This window comes from Tupaia chinensis, unplaced genomic scaffold (assembly GCF_000334495.1).
Source record: "Tupaia chinensis unplaced genomic scaffold, TupChi_1.0 Scaffold141474_1, whole genome shotgun sequence".
Lineage (NCBI taxonomy): Eukaryota > Metazoa > Chordata > Mammalia > Scandentia > Tupaiidae > Tupaia > Tupaia belangeri.
This window is the reverse complement of record NW_006201336.1, coordinates 259,582-284,130: the sequence shown is the minus strand read 5'-3', so window position 1 is coordinate 284,130 and position 24,549 is coordinate 259,582. Positions and strand designations below refer to the sequence as shown.

At 37.3% G+C, this 24,549-nt stretch overlaps 1 pseudogene; it reads right to left on the bottom strand.

The window, feature by feature from the left end:
* The window catches only part of LOC102503348 (protein TOPAZ1-like), a 19,232-nt pseudogene extending 10,463 nt beyond the window's left edge, over positions 1 to 8,769 (bottom strand).
* Between the last annotated feature and the right edge of the window lie 15,780 nt (positions 8,770 to 24,549).

Below are 24,549 nucleotides of genomic sequence, written 5' to 3'. Positions count from 1 at the left end.
GCATTCCTGTGTGTCAAGAATAAGTGAGAAATTTACAAATGAAAGAGAGGAGAAGGAAAGAAAATCCTACCTGGCTGACAGAGATAGGGATCTCTGGCTTGGGGGTCTCGGGGCTGCAGCTGGGCAGGGAGCCCTGCTTCAGAGTCCCTTACACCAGGGGTCTGAAGATCAAATACCTTTTATTTTATTCTCTTTTCTAATTGAATTGTCGAGGACTTCCTGTACTATATTGAAAAGGAGTGGAGAAATTGGGCATCCTTATTTTTCACCAATTTTTAGTTGAAAGTGTTTCAGCTTTTCTCCATTCAGGATGATGTTAGCTATGGTTTTGTCATAGATTGCTTTAGCAGTGTTGAGAAATGACCCTTCTATGCCTATTTTTTCTGAGAGTCATGATTATGAGGGGAAATTGTATCTTATCAAATGCTTTTTCTCCATCTCATTTTTTTTTAAATCTCTCTTTCTGTTAATATGGTGTAACATTTATGGTTTTGAGTATTTTTAACCAACCTTGCATCCCTGGAATAAAACCTACATGGTCATGATGTACAACATGATTTATAATCTTTTTAATATGTTGTTGGATAGGATTTGCTAGTATCTTGTTGAGAATCTTTGCTTCTATATTCATCAGAGATATTGGTCTATAGTTTTCCTTCCTTGTCCTCTCCTTGTCTGTTTTGAGGATAAGGGTGATAGAGGCTGCATAAAATGAATTAGGGAGAGATTGACCCTTCTGGATCTTTAGAAATAACTTGAGCAGAATGGGAGTTAACTCTTCTTGGAAAGTTTTGTAGAATTCAGAGGTAAATCCATCAGGACCAGGTCTTTTCTTTGTTAGGAGTTTATCTATTACTGATTCAATCTCCTGGCTTGTTATGGACCCATTCAGACTTTCTATATCCTTTCTTGATCAATCTAGGTAGATTATATGTGTCCAGGAATTTGTGCATCTCATCCAGATTTTATTGTTTGTTGGCATATAGTTGTTCATAGTATCCTCTAATGATGTTTTGTATTTATACTATGTCTGTTGTTATATTGTCTGCTTCATTGCAAATTTGATTTATCTGTTTCCTTTCTCTCCTCTTTCAATAAGTCTTGCTATTGGTGTATCAATTTTGTTTATCTTTTCAAAGAACCTGCTTTTACTTTCATTTATTTTCTGTATAGTTCATTTGTTTTCTGTTTAATTTATTTCTGCTCAGATCTTTATTTAATTTAATTAATTAATTCATTCATTCATTCATTTTGGTGATTTTTTTTTTGCTATAGAGAGCATGCACTTGCCAGAAAGACAGAGAGACAAAGAGACAGAAAGTGAGAAATCACCCCCATGGGGCATGGCCATGCCACAATTCCTTCTCCTCCATTCTACTCTCAGGATATTGGGAATGCATGCATGCACACCTAGCGTGAGTTTAAGCAATCAGGTCTGGGACTGGAACCTTGGTCGACTCCATGGGAGACCAGTGATATACCTATTATGCCAGCTGCTGGTTCCTCCTCAGATCTTTATTGTTTCCTTCTCCTAGAGTTTTTTTTTTAAGATTTTTTGCTGTTGCTTTTGCAATTCTCTGAGGTAGGATATTAGGTGATTTATTTGCCCTCCTTCCATCTTCTTCTTAGCTGCACTAGTTGTAATGGACTTCCCTCTTATGACTGCTTTTGCAGCATCCTAAAGATTATGGAAACTCGTGTCCTCATTGTCATTGGCTTCCATGAATCTTTTTGTGAAGTCATTCAAGAATAGGTTATCTAGTTTCCATGTATTTGTGTATTTTTGAGGATTTCTCTTGAAATTAAAATATAGTTTAATTCCATCATCGTTGGTGAAGATGCTAGATATAGTTTCTATGTCTTTGAATCTGTAGAAGATTTCTTTTTACCCTATCATGTGGTCAATTGTTGAAAAGCTTCCATTTGTGGGTGAGAACAAAGTATACCTCGTGGTTTTCAGGTGGAAAGTTTTATGGATGTCTGTTAAATCCATTTGATTTATGGTATTATTTAGATCCTTGACCTCTTTACTAATTTTTTGGCTAGATGATTTGCCCAAGGCGATAGTGGGGTGTTGAGGTCTCCAACAATTAGTGTGTTGCAGTCTATCTCTCCTTTTATATCTAACAGTCTTTTCTTCACATATTTGGGTGCTGCTGTGTTAGGTGCATAGATATTTTAAGCACTGTATCTTCTTGGTGGATTAAACTTTTTACTACAATATAGTGCCCTTCTTTATCTCTGAACAGTTTCTGTTTTAAAACCCATTTTGTCAGAAATTAGTATCGTGACTCCAGCTCTTTTTTCGTTTGCATTTGCATGGAATATCTTTTTTCCAGCACTTCACTTTTAGTCTTTGTATGTCTTTATCCATGTAGGCAACCTTCTTGTATAGGATTTCTGTTTTTTGGTTTTTTGTTTTGTTTTGTTTTGTTTTTCCATTCAGCCAGTCTGTGTCTCTTGATTACAGAATTTAATTCATTAACATTCAATGTTATTATCAATATTTCCAGACTTGTCCCTGTCTTCCACTTGGCCATTGTCTTGGTGGTTTTTTATTCCTTTATTTCTGGATGTTCGTTCTTTAGTTTTCCTGAACAGTACTCTCATCAGAGATTTTTGAAGAGCTGGTCTGGTGTTCGCAAATTCTTTCAGGTATTCTTTGAAAATATTTTAATCTTTCTTTCCATATGAAGGTTAATCTTGCAGGATATGATAATATTGTTGGAAATAGTTTCTCTCTTAACACTTTCAATACATCTTCCCATTGTTTCCTTGCTTGCATTGTTTCTATTGAAAGGTCTGGTGTTAGTCTGATGGGATGACCTTTGTAAGTCACTTGTTATTTCTCTCTTGCTAGTTTTAGTATCTTGTCTTTGTCTGTGGTTTTGGCCAGTCTGACTAAAGTGTGTCTTGTGGAAGATCTTCTTGAGTTGATTCTATCTGGGGTCCTTTGTATTTCTTGGGGCTGGATGTATGAGTGCTTCTGTAGACTTGGGAAATTCTCTTCCAGAATTTCATGAAACAAATTTTCCATGCCTTTATTATTTTCTTCACCTTCTGGGATACCAATTATTCAGATGTTGAGATGTTTAATTGAATCTAGTATTTCTAGTGTGTTATCGTTTTTTTTTGTCATGTTTCTTTGTGTGTGTGTGTGTGTGTGTGTGTGTGTGTGTGTGTGTGTTTTCCTAGGCCAGACTTTTTATCTTCTGCATCAGAGATTCAGTCTTCAGCATGGTTTAGTTTACTTTTAATACTTTCAGGAGAGTTTTTGATTTCCTGTATTATAGACTTCATCTATAATAGTTCCATCTGATTCTTTCTTATAGTGTCCATTTCTTCTTTCATATTGTGGAAGGACTTTCTAATCTGTAGTTTGTTGTCTCTTTTTCATTACAGACAATAGAATTTTGTCACCATGAATGTTCTGAATTCTTTTTCTGACATTTTGGTAACTTCCTCTTTTTTACCCGAGATGGAGGGGAGTTATTGTGCTCTTTAGACGGAGACATAGTTCCTGGTTTATTCAGACCTCAGGCTCTTCTTCTACTTCTAGCCATGGGGAAATGTATTCACTTTTGGATACCTTTTAGGAGAATGTTTTTTTGACTGGGAACACATGTGTTTCTCTTTTGCTATGGGCTGATGAGTTCCAAAGTCTCTCTTCTGCTGTGTTTAGCAATGTGGTTCCTAAAGGAGGAGCCTTCTATTCAGGTGTCTGAGGAGCAGTATCTCCTTTATCCCAGGTGGTTCAATAAAAGTGAGGACCTCATGAAGCCTCACAATACTAGGGTATTTGAAAACTGTGATTCTAGGCCTGTCTAGTTTCTCTGGGAGGGTGGAGTATGGGGAGGAGATGACTATATAAGAGGGAAGAAAAAATTATAAAGGAGAATAAAGAAAAAAGTCATGCATGCATACCAGTTCAACCAGGGGTTTGGGGATTTAACTGGGGCTTTGCTGGAGAGCTGAGGTCTGTTCTGTGGGGGTGTACGTGTGTGGGGGGAGTATAAAATTAATGAAAGAAAGAAGAGAAAAAAGTTGCCTGCCTTCCTGAGAGGGGCCTCTGGGATTGTGGGAGCTGGAGCTGGGGCTGTGACCAGAGACTGGCCCTGCCCAGGGTCCTTTGCTGGCCAGGGTTCTGGGGTTAGAACTGGGGCTCTTCTGGAGAGCTGAGGTCAGTCCTGTTGGGTAAGGGGGAGTAAGAAATTAACAAAAGAAAGAAGAGGGAAAAAAAGTTGCCTACCTTCCTGAGAGGTGTGTCTCTGGGGTTTGGGGAACTGGAGCTGGGGTTGTGACCAGAGACTGGCCCTGCCTCAGGGTCCCTTGAGTGTTGCTTTCTATACAGGCATCTAGAAGTTTATTGAAAAAAAGGCTATACTGTGAGACTTTCACTTTTTCTTGGGAATTTTGAAAACCTGGCAGGTTCTGCAAAACTTCAAATGTCTGTCTATAAAGGCTCTTGCCTAAGATCTCATGTGCAATTAGAAGAGAAAATTATGTAGATAAAGCACATTCAGTCTGTCACAAGGTCACAGAGACATATTGATGATCCATTTTGACTCCCTCAGTACCCAAATGGCACCATCTAGACTTCAACTTTTCAGAAAAATCTCAGCAGCAACATTCACAATTTGACACCTCCATGCTAATTTCTTGGGCCTTATTATTCCTTTTAAACTTGTAAAGTGTATTTTTAATTCATATAATTTATCTAAGACCTTCCCTTCTGTCACTGCAACAGCCTGTGACAGACGTACATGGCACTGATTCCGATCCTCCCCAGCAGAGTTTTATCTTCTTCACTATTTTGTGCATCTTTACTGTTTCAGCAAATTCACAGAAAGGAATGCATGGTCTTTCTTCTTGAGAATCTTTTGTTAGTGTTTCAGTAATAAAAGCAAAAACTCTGAAAAATCTACAAAATATTCACAGACCATTTTTATGTTAATGTATAAATTTTCCAATTTGGTCCAGTCACCTTTTTCTTTACAATTCTTTATTTCTGTCAAAGTTACATCTACATCCCATTTCCAGTTCTTTGTAAACTGCCTCATCTGTAACCTGGACTTCATTTCCAACACTGTAGTTATTTCTTGTTTGGAAGCCTATACTCGGTACAGAGCTTAAAAATATAATTAAAGTGTTCTGGGTCAAGCACCATCCCAGCCTCGATAAGGTTACCAAAGATATCAATTAAAGCAGGTACACATTCCTTAATTTCGTAGTTGCCACATGCTCTAATATTTTTAGCAATATTTTCAGAGTAGGCAGCATGATAACCATGAGGCTGAGGTTCACCACCTGAAATACTTCTTTCAACAAGCAATGTCTGAACAAATAATTCAGAAGGTTATTCAGCACTTGTGCATCAAAGTGTACGGCCAGAGGGAACTTCCTATAGTACTCCATAAACATGTTTACTGCATGCTGTGGCAAACACAGCTCAATGATACTTACATATTTCTTAAACACATCCATGCAAACCTTCTCATCTCCCTGCTCAGGTGCATGAACAAACTTGCACTGTGATTGCTCACAGCCACAGAATGTATTAAAATGAAATTTACAATACCTATGGGGTGTCATCTATCCTAGTGGCTTCTGGAACACCCCTACATTTTTTTCTCTCTTGAATTATTCACAAGTTTCAGTATTCTGCAGTTTTATGATGGAATGTTTTCCTGGAAATATGAAATCATTCACCCATGGCTTCATCACTGCATCCTCCTGATTGCTGCTCAGACCTGGCAGAGGCACCAAGAAGCACAGAGCCTGGGACCCCCTGCTGCTAACTGGCATTCACTAGCAGCCATCTCTGCATTTCTAGTGTCTTTCCTTTTGCAAGCTTCATAAAAGTATTTCCTTTTCCTTCAATAGTCACTTTGAAAATCATCCAAGGCTGAACCATTTATTTGTTCACTGAAGTCTCCCAGTTTTTCATTTTCAGAGGTCTCATTAGTAACCTCTAAGGAAATGTTTGTACCTTTAGAATCATGTTTTATCTCATGTGTTGCTGACAAGGGAGCGCAGATCTTTGACTTTATCAATCCAGGACCCAGTACAAGAAGTTCTCTTGAATCATAGCTTGGTTCTTTTTCCCCTGGAAGTTTCATGTGCTTGAGTCTGTTGATTGATGATCTTCAGCAACAATGGGCTCCTGGCTTATTATGGGGACCTCTGAGGCAAAAGAGAGCTCCCCATCACAGGAGGTTCCAAAGAGATCTGGGTCATCTTGAATTACATCAATTAAAAGGACATCATCTTCATACGCTTTAAGAATATCTGGAAACCTGACTTTGATTTCTGAAAAGCTCTTTGTAATTGTTTTTGCCAACTTCAGAGGATACTAGTTTTAACATTTCTTGTTCATTAAAGGAAAGGTTTTTCTCTATATACCCAGGATTACAAGTATTATTTTCAACTGTGAGAGAAACAGCTTCTTTATTAGAAATAATATTTCCTGGTTCAGAAGTGTGCTTAGATGGTTCGTTATCATTACCTTGCTTGGTAAAGCTCGGAGAAATGCTACAGAAGTTCTTACTGCAGAACGAATCAGAAAAAGCTTGCAATGGAGTTACACTATTTTGTTTGCTTAAAGATTGAGGTCCTGAAGTTGCCATGGAGACATTTTCTTTACTCCTGTTCTGTCTTACTTCTGCTCCTGATAAGTTGTCAAGAAGTTCTAAGGGGCTGTAAGCATCTCTCTCTCTGATGACTTAGCATTTACTTTTCTCTTTTCTGTCTTATTATTAAGTAAAGGAATTTTTAAATTAGTCAGCTTTCCCATGTTCAATATTTTAAACAAGTCTGGAACCACAAATGCCTGGTTAGCAATGCACACTTTTTAATAAATATTTTTGCTTGTAGAGTTACTTGCTTCCTGGCCATCCTGGGAAGCCATTGTCAAATAAAGTTTTGTTAAATTCTATTTTTTTTCACTTCCTGTTAAGATTTGAGTCATGTTAGCTAGCTGAATATCTTCAGCAGTACTAGAAACTACCTATGACCCACTTCAGCTTGGTGTCTCAGACTTTACCTTTTCATCATCATTGATTATAAGTAACTTTATAACCATTAAGGCCTGTTCTACTGCAGACATAAAAGACAGACTATTTGTAGAATTTAATTTTTCTTTATCTGAAGAGTCAAAGTTTTTTTCTGTTAAGAAAGTTCATGACAATAATCTGGCATCAGTTATGTAAGTCTGGTCTGTTTGGTGTTTAAGAAAATCATCTTGTTTAAAACTTTCTGGAGACCCAGGAAGAAAGTAATCTGATTTTGACAAAGCAGACTTTCTCCTACAATGGGAAGATATTCCAGCACATGAATAATAAGGTCAATTACATTTACTCATCATTGGTATTGTTCTGAGACAGCTTAACTTTGCTTCTTCAGCTTCCTTTCTCAAGTCTTCCCATGAAGATCTTTTTTCAACTTAATGGCAGTCACTAGGTGATTTCACTATGGAACTTTTCATCAACCTAAAGTACTTCTGGCTCTTTGCTTTTACATCCTAAGAACTTTGAGGCACTCTGTTTCTTCCAAAAACAGCTCACAGGTTTTCTAAAACATGGCATTTACATGATGGCCAGGACTTGTTTTTTTCCCTACTATTTCTGGGACACTAAATAAATGATCCATTGGAGAGAGTATATCATGGTTTACTTTCCTCAAAACTTTTAGAGGACTTCTTTAAGCCTCTAAAGTCTCTGGTTCTTTACCTTCTCCACCCATTTGGTTTTCTTGCAGCAGGAACACAGACTTATGCACATTAGAGAAATTCATGTCAATAACCATTTCATTTCCTTTTTCAGACAACCTCATCCTCTTTCTGGGTTTTCTCCCAACATTACTCTCCTCTGTTGAATATTTATCTTTTTCACCTTGAAGGCAAGAAAGAAAGTCATTATTTTTTAATCAATCACTTTCTTCAAGTAGTAACTCATTTACTTCCACTAAATTTTCTTCAGTTTGTAAGAAATAAGGAATACAATTTCTATCTCTCTTTTCTGCCAGACTCCTAAAGTTTTCTTTCTTTAACTTTTAGGAATTTTCTGCTACATAAATACATCCACTGTGGGGTATATATGCAAAGCTGTTTTCATCATTACAGCTCTTGTAATAGGGGAAACAATTGCAATCATGTAATTTTAAACTGGAACTACACCAGATGACAAGCCATTACAAGAATATTTTGGAACATTCTTGTACAGTTTTTCTTGGAATTCAACCTTAATATTTTGTGTTGCCTCATTTTTAGTTATTTTGAGAGGTAGGCTTCTATGGTTTTACATTTTTAAATTCAAATTCTTCTCTTAATACCTTCTAGCAAACCTTCTTTACCCAAAGACTACAAGAAAGCCATAATTTGAAATTCACTGCACTCCACTGTTTGGAAAGAGTCCAAACTAGTTAATGATTCCTTTCTTACCAGGTCGATTCCTGGCTATGGATCATCACTTGAGGCTTCAGTGACTGCTTTTTCCTTTGGCTGCCTGGTCCTTTTCCATGCCCGTGCTCCCACTCCTGCTTGTCCCGGGTGTGGCCCTCCACCTCAGCCTGTGGCCGTCATGCCGCCTGGCCTCTGGGCCCTACCCTCCCTCCTCAGGCCGGCTGGCCATGCCTCCTGCCTTGCCTTCTGCAACACACTTCGCCCTCACACTGAGGTGCCAGGACTGGGCTGGCAGCAACCTGTGTATCCCTGTTCGCCAGGCAGCCGAACCTCATGGGAGCCACCGGCTGGGAAAGCACTCCCACTGCCATCCGCCCCAGGACTTAAATTTTTCATGTCATTTTCAGGAGGTAATGTCCATCTGAGGTCTTTGGAGACAAGCAGCCCCAGAAAAATCCAGGTTTTTCACTTTTTGAGGATAGTGGGCAGACTAGCCCCCAGTATCATGTGCCTGGTTAATAGGCCAGTAAACTACTTCCCCTGACGACTCTCAGACCTAACCAGAGGGATGGAAGAGCAAATCCACCACTCTGTTAGTATTTTCTGAACTTTGGGTAAGTAGTTCTGGGAGTCCAGTCTTCTAGGTTGCTATGGTTTGTGTCCTCCAAAATTCCTATGATGACATTTTTGTTGTGATGGTATTAAGAGGAAGCCTATTATCTTTATGGTGTCCAAAAGTGAGGGGGAGGTTGGGAGTGATTAATTGATTAGGATGGAGCCCCTTTGATTGAGTACTGGTGGGTTTATAAGGAGAGGAAATATGACAGACCAATCTGCTGTGCTCAAACTTCTGCCCTTTGCCATGTTGTGATATAGCTGGCCTGATGCCAGAGCCATGCCTTTGGACTTTCCAGCCACCAGAGATGGGAAATAAAGCTCTGTTCTTTATAAATCACCCAGTCTTAGGTATTTATGTTAGCAACACAATAGTGGAATGAGACACAGGTTGAAGGCCAGCAGATGGTATAGCAGTTATGTTGCTGGACTCCCACATGGCCAGTGTAGTTCAAGTATTGGACTCAGTGGTTTCAAAATCATGCTGGGCATGTGTGCAAGTGTGCTCAAAATCCCAGGAGGAGAATGGAGGAGAAAGGATTGCAGTGTGGCCATTGTCCCAGGGAATGATTTCTTACTTTCCTTCTATCTTTATCCAGCAAATGCACATGCTCTAAGGCAAAAAACCTCAAAAAAAAAAAAAAGACACAAGTTGAAGTGGTTCTTGCTTTCCGTTAAGAAATATATAAATCAGGCTTGTGGGAGATAAAGCAAGTCTTCTTTGCCCTTTCCAATGACGGATGAGGTGACAAACTTGAATATTCTCTATGGAGGAAAGAGAGGATATGTGTCTTATCAGGAGCTTCCTGGGGTTGATAGAGTGGAGAGTCCCTTGAAGGGTTCAACTTAGTACTGTGCAGGTATGAGCAGAGACCTGAAATAAAGCCAGGGTTATTCTAGGCTACATGAAGAGGCCACACAGAAGGCTTTTCCTTGGGGCAGACTTTGCAGCTACACTGAGAATGTACTAATAATGGAGGAACGTACTGCAGGTCTCTCCCTTAGTATAGAATAGAATATAATACTATATAAAGAAAATCAAGGAAAATTATCTGTAGACTTAGATGCTTACATATCTAAATATTGAGTCAGTAGAAAAATCATGATGTATTTTTCTATGCAAAAATGTGTCATGACTTTTCCAACAACCTAATATTTATCTAGGCAGGGAATACAGGTTGGAATGTTCATAGCCATCACTTTTTGCAGTGGTGTGGAGAATCAGGAGAATATGAGGAAAATACTCCTTGTTTTGCACTAATTTTTGCAATATGAAAATTTTAACAGGTATTTGTATTATGGGAGAGAATGACCATGGTATTAATATCAAAGCGTAGCAGTCCATCCTTCAGTTTCCTATCTTCCCTGATCTGTGACCATGACCAGAGGCTTAGCAATGTCTGCTAGCCTTTGGCAGTCTTCTTAGTCCTAGGTTTAGCAGCCTCTACTGTTCTAAACATATAGTTTGCTCCATTCCAAGAGAAAAGGGAAAAGGCCATGAGGGGTATCATAAGTTTTTTTCTCTAACATTGACCCTCAGCTGGATTGCTCAGGTATTTTGAATCACTGACTTCAAACTCCCTGCCTTTTTAGTTTTAGATGATATGGAATTATGAGAAATGAGTATGATATGGTCGAGGAGAGAGAAAGTACCTTCATTGTTTTTTTTTTCTTTTGAATGGAGTTTTATTTTATTTTATTTATTTCATTTTCTTTTATACATTCAATCACATTATTTAGCTTACAAAGTGAACATTTCAGTATGTGAACATTTCTCCCTAGTCCAGTTGAAAAACACTACAAAATATCTACAACAGATAATACCACATTTCTTTGTCCCATGAATGCTTTGCCTTTATATTTTTCTTCTAAATGTACTTCATTGTTAAACATGAGTCCCAAAATGGGTCAGTCAGTGGGTCAGTATATGATCTGTTGGAGCATATGGTGGAAATGAAGAGGTTATGATTGTTTCTCTAGTTCCTCCCTCTCTTCACTGTCCAGCTGCTAAAACACTGAACATATTTCTTCCCTGTTCCTAGATTAATCCTATGGTCACAACATTCTTTTTCTTAAAAACCACACATAAGCCAGCCTTGTTGAGATAACCATCCAGATATAAGTGTAGCTCTATCGCATAAAATTCCAAGTTCATATGGAAACTTAAATTCATATTTCCTTCTACTCCCACTTCCATACTCTCTGCTTATTTCTGTGTTAAATCATTCCAGTCAAAGCAGCTCACTATGCAAATTCATTCTGCATTGATTTTAGCACTTTCCAAAAAACTAATCAGAAGTAAAAAGTACAACACTAGAGCCTAGAAGTACAGAGTAACAGGGACAGGTGCATTCATATGTCCTTCCACTCACAACTTCTATACCTCCAGATTACTCAGGACACACCCACTGAATCTCAAGCACATGTCGATCTATTAATAAAAAGGTCCAATAAAATATGTGGAAGACCCACTTCCATCTCCAGTCTCCTGGCCTAAGGGACACTAAGGCAGGGCTCCCCAGCCCAGCTTTAGCTCCTGCACCCCCAACCCCAGACACCCTCTCTCTGTTAGGAAGGTAGGTTTTTTTTTTTCAAGCTCTTCTTTCTTTTTTTAATTTCACACTTCACCTTACCACAGAGGACTGCCCCCAGCTCTCAAGCAGAGCCCACTTCCATCTCCAGCTCCTGGTGAATAAAAACTTTTTCTTTATTCTCTTTCATACTCTTTTCTCTTCCTTTGTATATTGTCATCTCCTGTTTATCCTCTAAGCACCATAAGGGGCTAGACAAATCTAGAATCACAGTTATCAAATACTCCTTTTTACTTAACCACCTGCGAAATAGGAGAGACTGCTCTTCAGACTCCAGAATAGAAGACTCATTCTGTGCAGAACACATTGCAAAACACAGCAGAAGAGAGACTTAGGCATACATCAGTCCACAGCAAAAGGAAAGTAAAGTTGTTCCCAGTCAAAGAAACATTCTCCAAAAAGGTATCCAAAAATGAATACATCTCCCCATGGCTAGAAGTAGAAGAAGATCCTTAGGTCTAAATAAACCAGGAACTATGTTCCCATCAAAAGAACACACTCTCTCCCTTCTATCATTTGAAAAAATAAACAAACAAACAAAACAGAAGATAATTCCAAAATGTCAAAGAAAGACTTTAGAACATGACAAAATTCTATGAGTTTGAACAGAAAAGAGACAATGAATTAAAGGAGATTAGGAAGTCCTTCCTCATTATTAAAGAAGAAATAGACACTTTAAGAAAGTATCAGATGGAACTATTAGAGATGAAGTCTGTAATATAGGAAATCAAAAATAAAACTCTCTTGAAAGTATTAAAAGTCCACTAGACCATGCCAAAGATCAAATCTCTGCTGTAGAAGATAAAACCTTTGACCTAGAAAATACCACCAAAGAGATAAAGAAAATAGCAACAACAACAAAAAAACACGTGAGGATAACATATGAGAAATACTAGTAAATGTCCAAACATCTGAATAATTGTATCCCAGAAGGTGAAGACACTAATAAAGGCATAGAAAATCAATTTCATGAAATCCGGGAAGAAAACTTGCCAAGTCTAGAGAAGCACTCACAATCCAGACCAAGAAATATGAAGGACTCTGAAAAGAATCAACCCAAGAAAATCTTCCCCAAGGCACATCATAGCCAGACTGGCCAAGACCACAGATAACAAAAATTGGCATAAAAGGACAAGTGACTTACACAGGTCATCCCATCAGACAAACACCAGACCTTTCAATGAAAGCAAGAAAAGAATGGGAAGACATATTGAAAGTGTTAAGAGAGAAACAATTTCAACCAAGATTACTATATCCATCAGGATTATCTGTCATATGGGGAAAAAAAAGATTAAAATCTTCTCAGACAAACAAAACCTGAAAGAATTTGCCAACACCAGACCAGCTCTTCAAATATCTCTGAAGGAAGTCCTGTTCCAGAAAAACTAAGAATGAACAGCCAGAAATAACGGAATAAAAGACAACCAAGATAATGGCCAACGTAAAGGCAGGGACAAGTCCAGAAATACTGATAATAACATTGATTGTTAATGGATTAAATTCTCTCATCAGGAGACACTGACTGGCCGAATGGATAAAAACCCAGAAACCCTTTATCTTCTGCCTACAAGAAACACATCTCATGGATAAAGACACACATAGACTAAAACTGAAGGGATGGAAAAACATATTCCATGCAAATGGAAACCAAAAACAAACAAACAAAAAGCTGGAGTACTGATACTAATTTCTGACAAGATAAATTTTAAAACAAAAACTGTTCAAAGAGACAAAGAAGGGTACTATATAGTAGTCAAAGGACTAATCCATCAAGAAGATGGATTACACTTCCATATTTTTGCATAGATATTTATTAGCATGATAATCTATCATGCTAATAAAAATTATGCACCTAACAAGGAGCACCCAAATATGTGAAGAAAAGACTATTAGATTTAAAAGGAGAGATAGACTGCAACAAACTAATTGTTACAGATATCAACACTCCATTATCTCCTCTGGACAGATCATCTAGATAAAAAATAAGTAAAGAGGTAAAGGATATAAATAATACCATAAATCAAATGGACACAAGAGATGTCTATAGAACTTTCCACCCAAAAACAATGAGATATAGTTTTTTCTCACCCCCACATGGAACCACTTCAAAGATTTACTATATACAGGACACAAAGCAAAGCTCTACAGATTCAAAGGCATAGAAACTATATACAGTATCTTCTGAGACCATGATGGAATTAAACTTTTTCTTAATTTCAAGAGAAATCCTCAAAAATACACAAATACATGGAAACTAAATAACCTACTCCTGAATGGCTTCACAACTACTGAAGAAATTAAGACTGAAATCAAAAGATTCATGGAAGCAAATGACAATGAGGATACTATTTTTAATAATCTTCAAAAGCAGTCATAAGAGGGAAGTTCATAGCAATTAGTTCACATAAGAATATGAAAAAAGAAGGCAAATGGACCACCTAACAGCATGTTGATAGGAATTAGGGCACACATGTAGATGGAAAGAAGGCAAATGGGTCAACTAACATTGTGCCTCAGAGAATTGGGAAACCATAGCAAAAAAATCCAAAAATCCCCTGAAGAAAAGAAATAATAAAGATCCAATCAGAATAAAATTAAATAGAAAATAAACAAACTGTACAGAAAATAAATGAAAGTATGAGCTGTTTCTTTGAAAAGATAAACAAAACCGATACACCACTAGCAAGATTTTTTAAGAAGAAGAAGAGAGAAAGGAACTAGGTAAATCAAATTTGCAATGAAGCTGGCAATATAACAACAGACATAATAGAAATACAAAATATCATTAGAAGATACTATGAACAACTATATGCTAACAAACAAGAAAATCTGGATGAGATGCAAATTCCTAAACAAATATTATCTACCAAGATTGAGCAAGGAGGATGTAGAAAGTCCAGATAGACCCATAACAAGCCAGGAGATTGAATCAGTAATAAATAATCTATCAACAAAGAAAAGCCCTGGTCCTGGTGGCTTCACTTCTGAATTCTACAAAACTTTTAAAGAAGAGTTAAGTCCCATTCTGCTCAAGTTATTTCTAAAGACTAAAAGGGTGAAACTCTCCCAAACTCATTCTATGAGGTCTCCATTACCATTATCCACAAAACAGATAAAGATAGGACAAGGAAGGAAACTATGGACCAATATCTCTGATGAATATAGATGCAAAAATTCTCAGCAAGATACTACCAAATTGTATCCAAAAACATAAAAAAATTTATACATCATGAACAGGTAGACTTTATTCAAGGCATGCAAGGTCGGTTCAACATACATAAAACCATAAATGTAATATACCATATTAACAGAAAGAAATAGAAAATCGTATCGATTGATGCAGAAAATGCATTTGATAAGATACAACATCCCTTCATGATCAAGAGTCAGCAAAATCGGCATTGAAGGGTCATTTCTCAAAACAATAAAAGTTATCAATGAAAAAATTATACCTAACATCATCCTGAATGGAGAAATGCTGAAAGCTTTTCCACTAACAATTGGTACAAGGCAAGGATGTCCACTTTCTCTACTCCTTTTCAATAAAGTACTGGAAGTTCTCGCTTACGCAATCAGAAAAGAGAACAAAATAAAAGGCATTCAAATAGGAAAAGAAGAAGTAAAACTATTTCTATTTGCAGATGACATGATGGTATACATAGAAGACCCAATGGCATCTATAAAAAAATTCCTGGAAGTAATATATGAATACAGTAAAGTTTCAGGATACAAAGTCAACATACAGAAATCTATAGCATTTCTATATACAAACAGCAGGCAGACTGAGATAGAAATGAAGAAAGTAATTCCTTTTATCATAGCCACAAAAATTATAAGATACCTAGGAGTAAATATCACAAAGAAGTTAAAGACTTCCACAAGGAAAACTACAAAAAGCTAAATAAAGAAATTGAAAATGATACAAAAGAGTGGAAGGACATCTCATGTTCCTGGCTTGGAACAATTAATATAATCAAAATGGAAGTTCTACCCAAATTAATCTACATATGTAACACAATCCTAATCAAAATGCCAGAGACATTCTTCACAGACCTAGAAAAGACAATCATAATATTTGTCTGGAATCATAAAAGACCTCGTATTGCCAAAGCAATCCTGCATAGGAAGAATGGAGTGGGTGGCGTCTCACTCCTTGAGCTTAAAATATACTACAATGCTGTGGTAATTGAAACAGCATAGTATTGGCACAGAAACAGACAGGTGGGCCAATGGAACAGGATAGTTTCCCCAGAAATAAACTCCAAGACATACAGCCAACTGATTTTTTTTTTTGGGGGGGGAGGTTTTTGCTATAGCGTGCGTGTGCTCGCAAAGAGAGAGAGAGAGACAGAGACAGAAAGCAAGAAATCACTCCCCAGAGGGCATGGCCACGCACAATCCCTTCTCCTCCATTCTCCTCTTGAGATCTTGGGCACGCACGCACATGCGCCCAGCGTGACTTTTAAGCCACCGGGTCCGGGACATGAACCGCAGTCGACTACATGGGAGTCCAGCGACATAGCCATTATGCTAACTGCTAGTCCCAGCCAACTGATTTTTGACAAAGTTTACCAGTCAATCCAGAGGGGACAGGAAATTCTCGTTAGCAAATAATGCTGGAAAAACTGGGTATCCACCTGCACAAAGGTGAATCTGAACCCCTACCTCTCACTATTGACAAAAATGAACTCAAAGTGGATCAGTGATCTAAACCTAAGACCTCAAACTATAAACCTACTGCTCAAAAACACTGGGAAAACTCTGGGAGACATTGGGGCAGGCAAAGACTTCTTCAATAAGACCCTCAAAGCACAGTCAATAATCCCAAATATAGACAAGTGGGAGTACATCAGCTTAAGAATTTCCTGTGTGGCAAAAGTCATAATAATTAGTGTGAATCAACAGCACTCAGAATGGGAAAATATTTTTGTAAACTATGCATCAGATAAGGGAATTATAACCAGAACACAGAAGGAACTCAAGCAGCTGTCCCTAAAAAAGATGATTAACCTATTAAAAGATGGGAGAATGAGTTGAAAAAAACACTCTCTAAGCAAGACATACAAATAGTCAAAAGGCATATGAAACAATGCTCATCATCCCTTATTGTAAGGAAGATGCAGATCAAAACCACAATGAGATACCTCCTAATCTCAGTCAGAATGACTAAGATTAAAAAAGAAGAAGAAGAAAAGTGCTGGTGGGAGTGTTATGAAAGGGGAATTCTCCTACACTGTTCTGGGAATGTAAATTGGTCCAGCCACTTTGGAGAACAATTTGGAGAACAATTTGGAGAATCCTCAAAGATTTACAAATAGAACTGCCATATAATCCATCAATCTCACTCCTTGGTATCTACACAAAGGATAGAAGAATACTTAATTAGAAAAGTGCTTTCACATCCATGTTTATTGTAGCAATATTCACAATTGCTAAGACATGGAACCAACCCAAATGCCCATGAATAGATGAATGGATTGAAAAACTGTGGCTCATATACTCTATGGAATACTACTCAGCCATAAAAACAATACCCTGGCTTTTGATAGAAAGTGGATGAATATGGAAGATTTACTGCCGAGTGAAGCAAGCCAGGCTATGAAGGAGAGACATTTCATATCTCTACTTAGTATATACTGAGTGTTTGCACTCTATGGCTGAAACTGAATGACTGAAGGTTATAGAAACATAGTAAACGGTTGTAAATACCAGATACAGTGTGGGAAAAAGATGGGTGAAGGAGTGGAATCTGAGCAAGGACATTAAGGAGAAAAATAGAGAAGCAAGGTATTTATGGGACAAAGAAATGGATTATCTATTGAAGATAACATTCTAGTATGGTGAACTGTATTCGTGAAAAATGTACACATGTTGGAATATTCACATTGTAAGTAAGCAATGTGATTGAATGTAGAAAAGAAATAGAATTTTTTTAAAAAATGGAAGCATGAAGCAGTAAAACACAATTCTCTATGGTGTGATACCACATGGAATGATTCCTGGTTTAAGCTGCACACCTCCCAGAGTATGGGGGCACACACATGTCCATGATCTGCAGCTTACTGAAGATTAGAAGTGCATCACACATAGACAGACACCCTGTTGAGGGTACTGTCTGTCTCTCTCTCTTACATGTAGAAAAAATAAATAAGCTTAAAAAATGTGAAGCCAGTTGAGAATGTTTAGGGTTTGCATCCAGAGACCTCTCTGAGTATACTAGGCACCCACAAGCCTATTATCCAGAGCTAGTTGAATCTGGGGGTGAATCAGGGCATCAAGATTCTGTTGCGGGGGGGACCAGCAGTTAGCGTAATGGCTATGTCGCTGGACTCCCACATAGTTGACCGTGGTTCGCATCCCAGACCCGGTGGCTTAAAACTCACACCGGGCACATGTGTGTGCGTGCCCAAGATCCCTAGAGGAGAATGGAGGAGAAGGGATTGTGGCGTGGCCATCCCCCCTCCCCCCTGGGGAATGATTTCTCGCTTTCTGTCTCCCTGTCTCTCTCTGTCTGTCTGGCAAGCACACGTGCCCTATAGCGAAAACCTCTCCAAAAAAAAAAAAGAAAGAAAGATAGAAAGAAAGAAAGATTTTGTTGGGGGTAACTGTCACCCTGTCTCTCTTATCCTGAGAAGAAAAAATGAACTTAAAGAAAAAAAAATATGTGGACCCAAACTAATTAATTATTTAAGCATTTACTCCAGATACATAACAAAAGAAAATTGGAGGGCAGTTGATTGACTGGGCAAAGATGGTTTTATTCCCTTTCAAATTTCTCTGTTTTACTATTGCTCCAGTCTCAGAACTTGAAGGTTTCCAGAAGGTCATATCCTAAAGTGGGCCCTCAGAATCTTGGCGTTAAAAGACCTGGGTGTGCTCTTGCTTTACCAAAAAGGAGAGGTAGGTTGATGATTAGGCTGGAGCTTGAGCAAAGCTCTCATCTCAAGCATTTGGGGAAACATGTCAGTAACCTCTGGAACAGTAGTCACTCAATACACACAAGGATGGTATGTGGAAAAAAGTTAACCTAAGAAAACTTCCTGAAATGATAAATTCTCCATGGAATCCATCACACCAATCTAAAACTTAAGGTAATTGGGTGAATTTCAACCTACAGTAAGAGAAAACAGATTACTTTTATAGATACCCCATTGGGGTGTGTCTAGGAAATCAGACTTAATTTATAGGAAAGCAGCAGTGACATCACTAGGGTTGTGTAGGTCATGCTTCTAGGAAGATGTCATTAGCAGGGAATTCCAGAAAGGAATTCCTGGCAGCCACCAGTTGAGCTGCTTACTTTGTAGGAAACATGTTTCAAAACAGGAACAACAGGGACCAACTGTTAGCATAATGGCTATGTCACTGGACTCCCATGTAGTCGACCACAGTTCGCGTCCTGGACCCGGTGGCTTAAAACTCACACTGGGCATGTGTGCGTGCGTGCCCAAGATCCCGAGAGGAGAATGGAGAAGACGGGATTGCGGTGTGGCAATTCCCAAGGAGGGTGATTTCTCTCTCTCTGTCTGGCAAGCGCACGTACCCTATAGCAAAAAACCTCTCCAAAAAAAAAAAAAAAAAAAAGAAACAACAGTGATAACAATAACATGTCAAACTGAACAAATAATATTTGGAATTCTTTCAATTTATTCAATTGGGCTAAAGCTTACATTGTTTTCCAAACATTTAGCAGCCTCTTATGGTTTGTACAAGAAAACATACAAAAGAGCTAGCCCTATAGCCTAGTGATTAAGGGAGCTGGGTCTCACATGGCCCACTATTATTCAAAGTCCATCCCTTTTGATTTGAAAAACATCCTGGGGGGACAGCATGTGGTGTGAAGGTTAAGGTGGCTGGATCCCATATGGCCAACTATACAGTTTGAGTCCTGGACCTGGTGGCTTGAAAAACAATAGGGCATGTGTGTGTGTGCCCAAAATCCTGAGAGAAGAATGGAAGAGAAGGAATTGCAGCATCTCCCATTGGGGGATGATTTTTCACTTTTTCTCTCTCTCCCTTTCAATTTCTCTCTAGTGAATGGATGTACCCTATAGCAAATGTGAAAACAACAACAGAAAAAACAACACCCTGGGCACATGTATGTACATGCCTCAAATCCTAACAGGATGGAGAAATGGAGGAGAAGGGATTCTGGCATGACCACAACCAATTGGGGGTGCTTTCTCCCTCTCCCTCTGTCTTTCTGTCTCTTCCTGGTGAATGCATGCACTGTCCGGAGATTAAAAAAAGAAACTATACAAAAACTGAACATATGACTATCAGAAGATTTTTACCATGCAATGTAAATGAATTTTATGTATTATGTGTATAATATATAAATACATGCATGCATAAATACGTGTGTGTTTATGTCAAGAAAGTAGCAGTATAGCATCCCAGATACATCCTTGTTTCCTTCCTAATTGCCACTTCATCTACGTTTTTATTTTTAATTTCAGGACATTATTAAATATGTATCATTAATTTGCAATGTATGATATATGCATAGTTAAAACAGTAATTATAAAGCATGCACTGTATAATCATTATCTGATTTAAAGAACAGAATATTTTGAGTAATTTACAAACCATTAGTATGTCACTTTTGGAACATATCACATTCCACTAAATCTAAGGTTATCCAGTTTCCCGATTTTTGTAAAACTCTTTATCTTCCTTTTATTGTTACTTTTACCATCTTGATTTGCACCCATAAGTAGTATAGTTTTGCCTCTTCTTTAATGTGTTAATATCCAATCATACTGTTTACCTTTTTTAACTTGCTATTTTTTGGTTACTTCAATGATAGTCATTTATCTTGATTCTAGCTAGTAACAGTAATTTCTTTATTATTTATTATCACATAGTTCTATTATATGGATACTCCAGAATATATTCACAAGTTCTTTTTTTAAATTTTATCTAACTTTAACTATTCTTTTCCCCTTTATTTTCAATTTCTTTTATATATTTAATCATGTTACTTAGCTTGCAAAGTGAATATTCTAACATATATACCTTTCTTATTTATTATCACATAGTTCTATTATATGGATACTCCAGAATATATTCACAAGTTCTTTTTTTAAATTTTATCTAACTTTAACTATTCTTTTCCCCTTTATTTTCAATTTCTTTTATATATTTAATCATGTTACTTAGCTTGCAAAGTGAATATTCTAACATATATACCTTTCTCACCAGTCAAGTTACCAATGCTATAAAGTTATCTTCAACAAATAATAACCCATTTCTTTGTCCCATAAATGACTCGCCTCTCTATTTTTCTCCTTGATGTCCTTCCTCAGACTGTACTCTTTCACCCACCATCTTCCCACACTGTATCTGGTATTCACAACCATTTACTATGTTTCTATATCCTTTATTCATTCAGTTTTGGCCATAGAGTGCTGACACTCTATATATTAAGTGGAACAATGCCTCTCCTTCATAGCATGACTTGCTTCACTCAGCAGTAAGTCTTTCATATTCATCCACTTCCTGTCAAAAGCCAGGGTCTTGTTGATTTTTATGGCTCAGTGGTATTCCATAGAGTATATGTGCCACAGGTTTTCAATCCATTCATGTGTTTTTAGGCATTTGGGTTGGTTCCATGTCTTAGCAATTGTGAATAATGCCACAATAGACATCGATGTGAAAGCATTTTTCTGATTAACAATTCTTTTGTCCTTTGGGTAGATATCAAGGAGTGGGATTGCTGGATCATATGGTAGTTTTATTTGTAGATCTTTGAGGAATCTCCAAATTGTTCTCCACGGTGGCTGGACCAATTTACATTCCCACAAGCAGTGTAAGAGATTTCCTCTTTCACCACACCCCAGCCAGCACTTATCATTTTTTGTTTTAATCTTAGTCATTCTGACTGGGGTTAGGTGGTATCTCGTTGTTTTGATCTGCATCTCCCTTACAATGAGGGATGTTAAGCACTTTTTTTCACATACCCTTTAGCTATTTGCATGTCTTCTTTAGAGAATGTTTTTTTCAACTCATTCTCCCATCTTCTAATAGTGTTGATCATCTTTTTTTTTTCCAGTAGCTTGAGTAATTCACACTAATTACTGTGCCTTTAACCATGCAGAAACTTCTTAATCTGATGTAATCCCACTTGTCTATATTTGGGATTATTAACTGTGCTTTGGAAGTCTTATTGAACAAGTCTTTGCCTACCTCAATGTTTCCCAGAGTTTCCTCAGTGTTTTTCAGCAGCATTTTATAGTTTGAGGTCTCAGGTTGAGATCTTTGATCCACTTTAAGTTGATTTTTGTCAATGGTGAGAGGTAGGGGTTCAGATTCATCTTTCTGCAGGTGGATACCCAGTTTTTCCAGCACCATTTGCTAAAAATGTTTTCTTTTTCACACTGGATTGACTGGTACCCATTGTCAAAAATCAGTTGGCTGTATGTCTGGGAGTTTATTTCTGGGGACTCTATTCTATTCCAGTGGCCCACCTGTCTGTTTTTCTGCCAATACCATGCTGTTTTGATTACCACAGCTTTGTAGCATATTTTTTGGTTAGGAATTGAAATGCTAACCATTCTGTTCTTCTTGTGCAATATTCGTTTGACAATATGAGGTCTTTTATGATTGCAGACAAATTGTATGATTATCTTTTCTACATCTGTGAAGAATGTCTTTGGTACTTTCATTATGATTGTGTTAAATATGTAGATTAATTTGGGTCAAATTGCCATTTTGATTATATTAATTCTTCCAGTCCAGGAACATGAGATGTTCTTCCACTCTTTTGTGTCCTTTTCAATTTTTTTTTTTTTTGAGCTTCTCATAGTTTTCTATGTGGAGGTCTTTAACTTCTTTGTGAAATTTACTCCTAGGTGTCTTATAACTTTTGTGGCTATGGTAAATGGAATTATTTTCTGCAGTTCTATCTCAGTCTTTCTGCTATTCGTATATGGAAATGCTATAGATTTCTATATGTTGATTTTGTATTCTGCAACTTTACTGTGTTTCTGCATTACTTCCAGGAATTTTTTTTCATGGATATCATTGCATCTTCTATGTATACAATCATGTCATCTGCAAATATAGATAGTTTCATCTCTTCTTTTCCTATTTGAATTCCATTTATTTTATACTCGTTTCTAATTGCATTGGAGAGGACTTTCAGTACTATACTTAAAAGGACTGGAGAAAGTAGGCATCCCTGTCTTGTACTAGTTTTTACCAGAAAAACTTTCAGCATTTCTTCATTCAGGATGATGTTAAATATGGGTTTTTCATAGATAGCTTTATTGTGTTGAGAAATGACCCTTCTATGCCAATTTTTCTGAAAGTCTTGATCATGAAGGGATGTTGTATCTTATCAAATGCCTTTTCTGTATCAATTGATATGATCATATGGTTTTTAAATTTATTTTTGTTAATATGGTGTATTACATTTATGGTTTTATTTATGTCGAACCAACCTTGCATCCCTGTGATAAAGCCTATCTTGTTCAATGTATAATCTTTTTGTATGTTGTTGGATACAATTTTATATGTTGTTTGATACAATTTACCAGTTTTACTTTCATTTATTTTCTAAATACTTTGTTTATTTTCTATTTCATTTATTTCTTCTCGGATCTTTATTATTTCCTTTCTCCAGGAATCTTTTGGATTTTTTTCCTGTTGTTTTTCCAATTCTGTGAGGCATGATGTTAGTTAATACATTTGTCTTCTTTCTATCTTCTGCTCATGTGCCCTAATTGCTATGAACTTCCGTCTTATGACTGTTTCTGCAGTGTCCCAAAGATTATGGAAACTCATGTCCTCATTGTCATTGGCTTTTATGAATATTTTTATTTCACTCTTAATTTCTTCAGTAGTTACGAAGTCATTCAGGAGTAGGCTTTTATTTCCCATTTGTTTGTGCATTTTCATGTGGGTTTTTTAGAAAATTAATATTAATGTCAACTTTAATTCCATCATGGTTGGAGAGGATGCTGGTTATAGTTTCTAAGCCTTTGAAACTGTGAAGACTTGTTTTGTGCCCTATCATGTGATCTATCTTTGGAAAGATTCCATGTGGGAATGAGAAAAATGTATATTTCATTGTTTGGTATGAAGGTTCTATATTTTTAAATCCTTTTTCTCTTTTCCTTTTTTTTTTTTTTTTTTTTGTCTAGATGATCTCTCCAGAGAAGAAAGTGTGATGTTGAGGTCTCCAACAATTACAGTGTTGCAGTCCTATCTATCCTTTTAGATCTAGCAGTCTTTCCTTCACTTTTTGGGGTGCTCATTGTTTGGTGCATAGATATTTAGAAGCATTTTAACTTCTTGATGGATTAACCCTTTTACTACAATATAGTGCCCTTCGTCTCTTTGAACAGTTTTTGTTTTAAAGCCTATTTTGTCAGAAATTAGTATCGTGACTCCAGCACTTTTTTGTTACCATTTGCATGGAATACCTTTTTCTTGCCCTTCACTTTTTTATAAAAATCTTTTTTATTTTTGGAGATTTTTCTTTTTTTTTTTTTTTTGGAGAGGTTTTTTTTTGTTATAGGGCACGTGCGCTCGCCAGAAAGACAGAGAGAGACAGAGAGACAGAAAGCGAAAAATCACCCCCCAGGGGAGATGGCCACACCACAATCCCTTCTCCTCCATTCTCCTCTTGGGATCTTGGGCACGCACGCACATGTGCCCGGCGTGGGTTTATGCCACCGGGTCTGGGACTCCAACCACGGTCAACTATGTGGGAGTCCAGCTACATAGCCATTACGCTAATTGTTGGTCTCCATCCAGCCCTTCACTTTTAGTCTATGTATGTCTTTATCCATGAGAGGTGTTTCTTGAAGGCAACAGATAGAGTGTTTCTGGTTTTGTTTGTTTTTCCATTTAGCCAGTCTGTATCTCTTGATTAGAGAATTTAATCAATTAACGTTAAATGTTATCATCAATATTTCCAGACTTGTCTCTCCCTTTAAGTTG